This window comes from Sycon ciliatum, chromosome 1 (genome assembly GCF_964019385.1).
Source record: "Sycon ciliatum chromosome 1, ocSycCili1.1, whole genome shotgun sequence".
Classification (NCBI taxonomy): Eukaryota; Metazoa; Porifera; class Calcarea; order Leucosolenida; family Sycettidae; genus Sycon; species Sycon ciliatum.
In genome coordinates this window covers 34,451,860-34,463,976 of record NC_088643.1, presented here as the reverse complement: position 1 = coordinate 34,463,976, position 12,117 = coordinate 34,451,860, and positions in this window count along the sequence as shown.

Genomic DNA, 12,117 nt, shown 5'->3' with positions numbered 1-12,117 from the left:
TTACTGAATTCGTAAGGTTGAACATTGTACTGAATTCAGGTTGAAAACTGTACTGAATTCGTAAGGTTCACAAGTGAACTCTGTGACTGGAAAAGAAGTTGTACAGTATCTCGTTTGATTCTCCAAATTACACTCCAAATCAGTCAAAATGTTTACCCAAAAAACGAGTACGCAAAACTGAAAAATGGCACTGGCAATACGCTTGGGGGTAGAGCGCACTTGGTAACACTGTGGTGGGTATCGTGGGCATTGGAATGTATTGTGGGCATCTGAATGAATTATTTGTGGGAGGCATCTGAATGTATGGTGGGCATCTGAATATATGGTGAGCAACTGAATGTGTGGTGGGCATCTGAATGTCTGGTGGGCATCTGAATGTGTGGTGGGCATCTGACTGTATGGTGGACATCTGAATGTGTGGTGGGCATCTGAATGTATTGTGGGCATCTGAATGTGAGGTGGGCATCTGACTGTATGGTGGACATCTGAATGTGTGGTGGGCATCTGAATGTATTGTGGGCATCTGAATGTGAGGTGGGCATTGGAATGTATTGTGGGCATCTGAATGTGTGTCAGGCATCTGAATGTACATGTATGGTGGCCATCTGAATGTGTGGTAGGCATCTGAATGTGTGTTGGGCATCTGAATGTGTGCTGGGCATCTGAAGGTGTGGTGGGCATCTGAAGGTGTGGTGGGCATCTGAAGGTGTGGCGGGCATCTGAATGTGTGGTGGGCATCTGATTGTATGGTGGGTATCTGAATGTATTGTGGGCATCTGAATGTGTGGCGGGCGTCTGAATCGATGGTGGGCATCTGAATTTGTGGCGGGCATCTGACTGTATGGTGGGCATCATAATATGTGGTGGGTATCTGAATGTGTGGTGGGCATCTGAATGGATGGTGGATATGTGAATGTATGGTGGGCACCTGAATGTATGGTGGGCACCTGAATGTACATGTACATGACATGGTGGGTGTTTGCGCCGGTATTCTCACTCACAACCAGGGAGTAGTAAAATACAGGGAGGTGACACGCCACTAATCGTGATTTTTGATGGGTGCCTCGCGCTTGTTTTTTTTCTTTCGCAAAAAAAGATGATCTGCTGAATCAATCTTGAGTATTTGTCGAAGAACTGATCCGTGAAAAGGTCTATCCATCTCATGGAACAGCATTTGTTTTGCTCTTGTGATACATCTGTGTCATCGTCATATGGAAAGGTACCACCCTTCCGAAATTCGTCCCGATCGACGGCATGGAGCAATAGAACGAAGGTGATTTCCTTGAGAACAATACGTGTACGATTGGAGATGAAAAACGAGTGCACCGATTTCGAAGTCGAAAAAATCTCTAGGACACCACACGATCGGCACTAATTTCTCCTCAGTTGTGATCAACCAGTACTTCTCTACCTTCTTTGTGATGATGAGCATTTCATATTATGGTATGCTAGAGATTCGGGAGTTCACTTTTCGGAATGAAATGTTCCTAAGTTTGTCAAGGATTGAAATGCGGGCTACGTCGTCGTAAACAGCTTGTATCGACACAGGAAAAATCTACGGCACGCAGGGATATCTCCCAAAGTGATACCACTCTTGCTGGACTTCTATCCTGACATAGTGGTAGTTTGGTCGACTACCAAACTTTGTGAAGGCAGACAATTGTTGGAAATTCTCAGCGCTGAGTTTCTACGGGCTGCAGTAGGAGCCTCTTTGGCGGTAGGTATTTTACTACTCCCTGATCGAGAGAATCCTGATTTGCGCGCGTGTCTACACACTTCGGTACCCATAGTACCCCAATCTCACCCGCCGGGTGAAAACGGTGCTGAGGCAATCGTCAAACTGGCCGTACATGCTCGAGTCACCTCCCTGTATTTTACTACTCCCTGCTCACAACACAGAGTCTGAGGTTTATAGAATATTTTCACTAGGAGAAGACTGTATCCATTGCAAACTGATTGCAATACTTCAAAATGGCTAGCTACTACCTGGTAGTAACAGAATCAGCCAAAGAGAAAGAAAACCACAACCACCACTCGGATTGTGCCAAGCAGGTAACAACAAAGAGCAAACTAAACTCAGAACCAAAACCAAAACAACAACTGCACCAGCAAGCTCTTTCCTGGTACTAACTACAAATACATCAAAATCAAGCAGCAAAATGCAAATCCGCACGCGTGTTTGCCGGAACTGAACCTCCGTAGCGCAGCTGATCATTGCGGCTGCACGGGACGACCTTCCCGCCACAGTAGGGCAAAGAACTATGCATGGAACTAGCAATGAATGCATGCAGCACACCAGCAAGCTGTCCCTACGCAGACGTCTAGTCTAGCGTGAGCAAGGATGAATAATTGAATAGCATGAGAAACATGATATGACACATTGACTCCTATGATGCATGCAATGTATACAACAAGCTACAGGTCATGCAACTGTGCACAACACTTCAAACCAGCGGGTGTAGTATGAAAGGCAATGCAGCAGTTATGAATAGGGACATCAACAGGACACAACACACAGTAGTCATGAGCAGGCTGAGGTAACCATGGTAACTGAGGACCGGGGAACAGTACAGACATGTGCACAACAGCACCTAGGTTTACTACTACCCAAGGTTATGTACTCCTACTACTTTAGTTATTCATGTCTTGGTCTAACTGAGCAAGTTACTAGTGGAGATCTGCGGGGTGACTTTGTCGTACCAACCGTGGGTATGTGAATGTCTGATGGGAATATGAATGTGTGGTGGGCATCTGAATGTATGGTGGGTATTTGAATGTCTGGTGTGCATCTGAATTTTGGGGGGTATCTGAATGTTTGGTGGGTATCTGAATGTACATGTATGGTGAGCATCTGAATGTGTGGTAGGCATCTGAATGTGTGTTAGGCATCTGAATGTGTGCTGGGCATCTGAATGTGTGTTGGGCATCTGAATGTGTGTTGGGCATCTGAATGTGTGTTGGGCATCTGAATTTGTGGTAGGCATCTGAATGTGTGTTGGGCATCTGAATGTGTGTTGGGCATCTGAATGTGTGGTGGGTATCTGAATGTGTGTTGGGCATCTGAATGTGTGTTGGGCATCTGAATGTGTGGTAGGCATCTGAATGTGTGTTGGGCATCTGAATGTGTGTTGGGCATCTGAATGTGTGGTGGGTATCTGAATGTGTGTTGGGCATCTGAATGTGTGTTGGGCATCTGAATGTGTGCTGGACATCTGAATGTGTGGTGGGCATCTGAATGTGTGGTGGGCATCTGAATGTGTGGTGGGCATCTGAATGTGTGGTGGGCATCTGAAAGTGTGGCAGGTATTCAAATCCATGGTGGGCATCACAATGTGTAATGTATATCTCAATGCATGCAGTGACGTCACAAATAAAATGGTGGACCATCCTGAAAAATTTGGCGATAGGTTCACCCCTATTTTCAGTTTTTAGTGTTTTAAAGCCAGAGAACAAGTTTTTTTTAATTTTCTGTTGATATTTTTTAGACCATCTGCCTCCCCATTTCCACATTCATTTTCCCCTGGGTGACAGGTGTTCCGTTCCATCTGGGCTTTGCATAATACAGATCCGAAAAATGGCTCCTCAAGTGGCACTATTGAGCAAGGAAATTGTGAAAAATATCTGCAAAAGCCACAAAATAGAGCCATTTCTCTATCACTGCAGAATGCATTTTAGAGTGAACTATGGAGATGCTGGTGATTCCATGACGTGCTTGATTCCGAGGAGATGCAACTGTTCCTGTACTGGGAAAATCTACATTGACATGGAAAGTATCAATGTCAGCGTTTCGCATCAAGACACTATAACACTTGGCGTATGTCATAACTGCACAATTGCATACACTGTCAAGGTTGCACACGTATAATTATAACAGTCGACTCCAAATATAACAAATACCATTGTGCAAGGTAATTAGTCCCATATACATGTAAGCCAAAGTTCTCTAAGTGACATGTGTGGCCCATGGCAGTCTGAGTGCACTTGGCTAACGTGCGACCCTACAAGTTAATGTTCGTTATAAATGAAACCTGTTCGCTATAAAGGGTTAGTTTTGTATGGGTTTAAACATGGACATGAACTATGTTTCGCTATATCACGAAATTCCCTATACTGTAAAAGCCATTATTCTAACGAGGCGCATATATAACCATTTCCCCAAATTGACTAGTTTACGTGTACCCAAAGTAACGATTCTCACTCATTCCCAACGGTCAATAGGACGGTATATGTATCGATTTCTGTGTAACGATTTCTATTTTAACGACAGATTTCTCCTCGTTAACTCGTTAGAGTTAGCACTTCGTTATTATGGCTTTTACAGTATTCGAGTTCATTATAAGCGGAGTCGACTGTGCCGTAAATATATCCCGCAATAAAGTTGTGTCTCATTTCTGTCAAACTCTTTCCAAGCGCACGCGTGGAAAAGCAAATGAGTCAGTGTTTCTATAAACAATGCGTTTTGCACTGGTACATGTTCAGAATGGACAGTACTTGTTGCACCTGTGCAGGGCGGAATATTTCACCGGGGTTAACGGACAATAGGTAGCTGGATTGACGAGGAAGGACTGTTTTGAAATTTTATGTACACCCTCTTTGGCTAGTGGAGATATCGACTGTATCACTACTGCTAGGTTTCTATCCACAGCAAAGGGTATCACTCTATATTTCAAAGCATTGCATGACTTTCAGTTCACCGACGTCTGCGGCCATGTGTAATAAACGCCTTGGAATATAATGAGAACGAACTAATGGCGATCTCATTGTAAGGCTACGGAGGATTAGCAAGACGAAATTTGCGTTCGCATTCGCTCTCCAAGGAAAGTCGAACTCAGTGACGGAATTCACGTTATGAGAAGGATTAGCAAACAGAATTCGCACATGCATGACGTTAACATGACGTACATTGTGTGCAGACAGTACAGCGTGGTAAATTTATGACCGCCCTGACATGAATCGCCGACTACTTTTCCGAACGAAAAATGCGAAAGTTCGCTATCCAGTTCGCGAACTGAAAAATGTTTGCGACCGCAATTTTCGTCTTACTTATCCTCCATACTATTAATGCCAAAAGTCTCTACGTAATAAATTGCTGGCACACAACACCATGTGATATTTACCTTGTAGTTAGTTGGGATGGGGCTTGTGTCCGCTGCCCCCATCCCTGGCGTTAGCGAAACTGATGGTGTTGATAGCAGGGGTGTGTGTGCCTAGCAGTGACGGTGTTGACGGCATTGCTGTTGACGCTGACGTCCCTTATGCATGGGTGGAATCACACGTGGCCACAACCATCAGACTCACGGCAGCATTTTGAGAAGGGGAGACTTTCAGACACATGCAGTACATTGATGTTTTTGAAGGATTGTGAGCAGGATAGAAATAGGCAACAAAAATCTGTAATTGCCAAGTAACTAGAGCAGGCAGGAAGGCACCCAATACAAGCAAGCATCTGGAGACATGATATAAACAATGCCAATTGCAGCTTTTTTTGCTGTTTGCTTATCTCATCTCCCCACCACTTACCTATATTGAGCACATTCCCAAAAACTCGGTCATTCAGATTCAAGCAAGCAAATGCATTTATATCTGCTAATTGCAAATACATCTCATGCACAGGGGATCAACATGCACACAACACATGCAATTCTGACGCACCTGTTTTCAAGGTATACATTACCATCTGGCAATATGCTGCCAGGTTTAGAAATCTTGGGTGAGATTCGGCATGGATCCATTACCACCTACCTGGGAAGTTGTGAGCAAAACATGAGACAATCGCTTAGCAGCACAAGCCCATGCAACAACGGCCTAAGATGGCCACTGCTGCATGGAATTCCCTAGACTTAGCAGGTTCACTGAAACATGCAATAGCAATGTACTAAATTTACAGTCATCATGCACAGGTCAAGAGAAGGCACCCAACACAAGCAAGCTGCTGAAGACATGATATAAACAATGCCAATTGCAGCTTTTTTGCTGTTTGCTTATCTCACCTCCCCACCAACCACCCATGTTGAGCACATTCCCCAAAACTCTTCAGCCTAGTTGAAAGAAAAAGTATTGCACGTTAATCAATTTGGACTGGCTTGCATTTAACCAAACCCCTTAAAAATAGGGAAGAAAAATGGGTGATTTGCACCCTGCACTTTGATGACATGCATAATTAGTATACATACCAGGATTTATTTCCCAAAGACGGCAGTAACGGAAGACCCTTGAGCAGGATGTAGCGCACCGCTGGATGTTGAAGAGATGGCCTACAGGGTTTACCTGACCCCGATCTATACTTAACTAACCCAGGGCCAACCCATTGCATGCATCCAGGACAAAACCTCCCAACGTGTACCCACCCACATGCACCAGGGACCAACCCATTGCACACAAGAGGTTCCAGCCCATGCAAGAAGGGAAACAAGGTTACAAACACAACATGATGTGGTACAATACACCGGGTACAAAACAGAACGACAAAGTTACCAAAGACAATGATGGTGGGCCCGTGCTTTGAGCTGGTTGTAGTGCTGGATGTTGAAGGTGGAAGACCTACAGGGTTTACCTGACCCTGATCTATACCTAATTAACCCAGGGCCCAAGAATTGCATGCACCAAGGGCCAAATCTCCCTTGTACCCAAGGTGAACCCACCCACATGCACCAGGGACCAACCCATTGCACACAAGAGGTTCCAGCCCATGCAAAGAAAGGAAACAAGGTTACAAACACAACATGGTGTGGTACAATACACCGGGTACAAAACAGAACGACATAGTTACCAAATACAATGGAGGTGGGCCCACCGCGCCTTGATCTGGTCGTAGCGTAGTGTTGGATGTTGAAGAGATGACCTACAGGGTTTACCTGTCCCTGATCTGTACCTAACTAACCCAGGGCCCAACCTATTGCATGCACCAAGGACCAAATCCTCCCACTGCACTAATGGCCAACCCAGCATGCACCAGGGACAACACTCCCCATGCATAGAGATAAAAGTTTTAAAAAAAATACACGCATCAAATATATCAGATCAAAGTTTAGAAGTGAATAAATGAAATGCTAGGATAGACCAAGTAGAATGTGGTGATTGGTGATGGAAATTTATGGGAGTGTAATGGGTTGATGTTACTGTTCCGCATCATCTGGCTGCTTCTTCAGTCCAAGCCTAATACAATGGAGGTGGGCCCACCGCGCCTTGATCTGGTCATAGCGTAGTGTTGGATGTTGAAGAGATGACCTACAGGGTTTACCTGTCCCTGATCTGTACCTAACTAACCCAGGGCCCAACCTATTGCATGCACCAAGGACCAAATCCTCCCACTGCACTAATGGCCAACCCAGCATGCACCAGGGACAACACTCCCCATGCATAGAGATAAAAGTTTTAAAACAAATACACGCATCAAATATATCAGATCAAAGTTTAGAAGTGAATAAATGAAATGCTAGGATAGACCAAGTAGAATGTGGTGATTGGTGATGGAAATTTATGGGAGTGTAATGGGTTGATGTTACTGTTCCGCATCATCTGGCTGCTTCTTCAGTCCAAGCCAGGAACTATGTAGTAGCACTGCAATGTTCGGCAGTGTGATGGCATCTGTTTGGAGTGAAAAGCAGCCATGCAGGTACAACTTTAATCAGGGATTGTTCTGTTCAATGCAAGGATGGGAAACCATTAGCAGAGTATCAAGCAAACTCAATATCATGCGCACAAATGTTATTTACTTACGGTGCATTCCTTATAATTATACAACATGGAGATGGAACATTTAGTCTTTGGTGGTTATGTTCAATTCCTGTCTGCCATTCACAAATCGCTCTAGTATGCAACTTTTGAATACCAACTGTACTGTTCAAAATCGCTGTCTGCACCTTAGACATCAGATTTGTTTTGTTCACAACCCATTGCTGTGACGAAAACATCATAGCCATGGACCTCAAGCAACGTTTTCACAAGTATTTTGCACACATCTGTGCAATATTTGTTTTGTTTCCAGCCTGTTTAGACCAGAAACCGGAATTGTCATGGAATCACCAGCAGATCTCATTTCCCCCCCCCTGCCCTGCCCTGCCTAGTATCCCTCCAAGCCCAGGATGGAACGGAACACCTGTCATTATTTTGGCAAAACACTGCTGCAACCGTAGATTGCCACAATGTACTGCTCCCTTTTGGAGGACGGTGAAGGATGGGGAAACTTGACATGTTGACCTGGAATATCACACACACATAACACACAACACAGAACGTAGCTCACCATAGCTCACCCCCCCCCCCCCTCCCACACACACACCGTACAAGGAACCATCCATTACGTGGCTGGCAGCTAAGAGAAACCACCCGTCAAAAAAACTCACACATTTATAGGGAGAAGGTGTAAACAAAAATGGCATGGAAGGTTGAAATTTCCCATTATGTAGTCCATAGCTGCTATTGATTTGACTTACAGGGTTCACAAAGTAGGTCTACCTCGACTAGTTATCTAGGCCATAATAACCTTGAACTTTGTATCGTTGTAAGCTGAATTATTGATTGATAGGTCCAACCTTCTCCCCCTTTGGCAGTCCAAGATGGTACAATTGCTGCAAATATTTCTTGCATGATCTGTCCTAAGTAGAGCCATGAACAGTGGAGAAGAGATGTAGACAGGGGTGGTGTATATGGGGTACTGCACACAAGAGTGGGAGTACTTAGCAAGAATCCATTCCAGCGACTCCTCGATTGGACAGTACACACCACTGGTGACTGTGGAGCACTCCAGAGGGCCTCAAGAGACAATCTACAAGTTGACACATAAGAATCAGACATGTTATACCTAAAGCCAGCGTAGACCAAAAGCGTATTGGCAAACACAGCAGGGTTGCATTCCAAGGTCTTTGAATAGGAGAGCCATGGGAGGGGGAGGGGTTTTTGCAGACTTGCCCCACACCCAAGTGCAACTCCCAATGGCAGCTAGGAGCACGTGAAAACTATATTCAGAATGAGTATTGCAGTCGCAGCTTGGATGCTATGTGCATCACAGTGAAGATCACGCGCAACAGAGTATCGCGACAGCAGCAGGTGCACAGTTAGCATGACAACCAGTGGATTCAAACTCATGAGGCAAGGCCCCAAGTCACCTGGTCAACGGGCCAGCAAGCGACAACTTTCACACTAAGGTTCAACTCTTTTTTATCTTAATATTTTTCTTCCTTTTAAGAATTGCACCCTATTGTACACGTATATTTGTTCTCGGAGACCCCCTTGATTTAGGCTTCGGCTTTTTTTTAAAACTCGAGTTCAACTCCAGTGACAGGAGTGCGCCCAAAAAGGTCAAACAGGCTGTAAGTTGTACCTTGCAGGCGGTAGGCTGGCACGGTGACCAGGTGACTGGTGTACGCAGGAGCACGTGACCGCTTGTTCAACCATGTTCGATTGGGAATAAAGGAGGAACGCTGCTGCAATGAACGCAGCATTCTTGGACGAAAACCAGTCGGCTCAGCGTCCAAAAGACTACAACATATGGGCCAATCGCGGTCATCCGTGCTTTTATAAGAACGACATAGCGCTTTTAGTGACCATTTGCATACAAATCCCCATCTAGTAGGGTGCAGTCACCCAGTTTCGGTGAGAGTGCGTGAGTTTGATCGGGAATAAAGGAGGAATGGAGCGTCTCAGCTTCCTCGGACCAAGACCATTCGACTCAGCACCCCGAAGACTACAACTGGTGAAAATTTGATTTTAGGCTTCCCCTTTCCCATTGATAATTTTGGTCACCAAACACATGAAAAGACTACAGCTGTAGAATGCAGACAATCTGTGGGGGCAGGAAGTTAGATTTGTGAACAAGGTAATAATGGCCTACCAGTGCTGTTCGACATAATCACCAACACATGCACTAAAACCATCACACCAGCAGAAAACTGCACAGCAGACATCTACGTACCGTCAGGAGCATGATCTGACAGGAATCAGTGGTATCCAGGTATAGTGAAGTTGCGCATAAGTGACGATCATCAATGACCAACCGTGGGAAATCCTTGCACGTCTGTCTACTGCACCCACCTGGTGATGAGCATAGCTGGAGTGAAAACGCAAATGCACGAGAAACCCCAGAGAAGGAAATGAGGAGTTGATGGACAACAACAGGAGAATCCCTCGTGCAATAACATCCACGCTGGACTCAACATTTCTGTTCAAAAATATGTTGGAATCAGCAGGCAATCGATGTCCTATAAACAGCTGAAGTCCAGCAGGGATTCTAACTCATGACCTAGCAGTATTTTTTTATGACACTGTCGAAGTTACGGAACTTTCCCTGTAGAAAGTGGAAACGTTTCCTGTATGCAGTCCATGTTTTTGTCAGTTGGATTTTTGGAAAGATTAACTGTTCGCTTGATCCAGCAATCATGGACTGCGCTGGATAGCTTTAACTGTGTCTCAGAATTCAACTACTTCCTCCGTTAACAAAAACTTCGTGATGGATTTTGATGGATATGAAAACGCTTAGAACAGGTGAAGAAAAGTTAGTATCGACTGTAAATCACTGGATGAAGGTAGTTCAGCCTATGTACAGCGTCTGTACAAGAGAAATTGTTGGCGAAGCAGAAAGTTCAGTTTGCGTTGCTTTCGCTTGACTCATTTTTGACCCTGCGTCGCCGTCGTCATCTGCTGCACGCGAGTCGTCATCTCTCAGTTCTTGTTCAGCTCTTTTCAGCCTTGCTTCAGCTTCTTTGATCACACTTCGCTGAACTTTGGTGATGTCGCCGTCGTTCTAGTTAGCTGGCATTAAAGCTGCGTGGTTCGCCGCTGTGGCAATAACTCGTTTCCACCAGGGCGTCCTCAAAATATTTTACGACTTCCTGGTTTCACCTCCACTCTCCAGAACTACACAAAATGAGTAAAGGCACAGCCAAACTGATTCCATTTTCTCTGATGGATACTCCTGCCAGCACTGAACGGCACCGGCTTGCAAGTCCCTTCAATTCTCCTTAGCCACGAGACTCACGTCGGACTGCAGACTTCTAAAGAATGCATGGTCATCAGCATTCGAATCTGGGCTCTGTGCCGGTTGAGCTTGAATTCAGAATCATTTCATTGTGTTTGTGGGATCTGAGCAGCTCAGAACTTGCTCACTATGTGGGCTTGCTGCTCCGTTCTATCGCTCTCTATCACTCTCAAACTCAGTACTAGAGAGGCCAAGCAGCGCATAATGCCCTCGGAGAAGTGGAATATCAGTTTGGCTCGCCATGGCTGTCATCACCTTTGTTGCCACAGCGCAACCATCGATTCCGCTCGGCTTGTTGTGAAAGGTCGCTTTCCTTGCATCGCATCTCTTTCATGGCATGCCAGGGAAGGCCGAGAAAGTGATTTCGACTCAATTTATGGCAGTTTGTGCGCAAAACCAGTCCCTCAAAAATCCATCACAAAGTTTTTTTTTAACAGAGGAAGTAGCCACAAGGACACAAGGAGAACAGTTTGCTGCGTTGGAGTCTTTCGCTCGCTGAACTGAAGCTAATGAAAATGATACCACCACCACCACCTAGTCAGTAGACATTTTGGTAGAACTTGACAGGGTTTGGGGGCCAGCTAGCTCTGGGCAAGGAAAGAAATTCGTGTGGCGCTAGACCTTTGGTACAAATACAAGTTTATAAAATGGTGTAGCACCAGTGTAGAACCTTCCAAGTTGGAAGGCTGCTGGTTTGCGCATTCTAGACGTGATGCAGCTCATCAGGTGGTTGAATGTCATGATCTAATCGGTCAGTTTTGTGCTAATTGTTGCACATTTTTGACTCAACAGTATTCTACTTATAACCGTTAGTGTTGGACAAAACGGATAACTTGTAAACTTTTGGTCCTCTTTTTTTAAATTTTAACCCTTGGCTCTCCATCCGAGTTTATGATTTCAACTTCTCGATTTTAACTTCTGCTTCAAGTCCGCGATGCAGCGTTCGGCCCTCATTCCAAATCGAACATGTGCTCATGTGTACACCAGTAACCTAGTCACCGTGCCTGCAGACTAAAACTTTCACACCAACGTTGAGCTCGAGTGACAGGAACGCGCCCAAACAGGCTGTAAGTTGTACCCTGCAGGCACAGCGACCAGGTGACTGGTGTATGCATGAGCACATGGATTATTCAATCATGTTC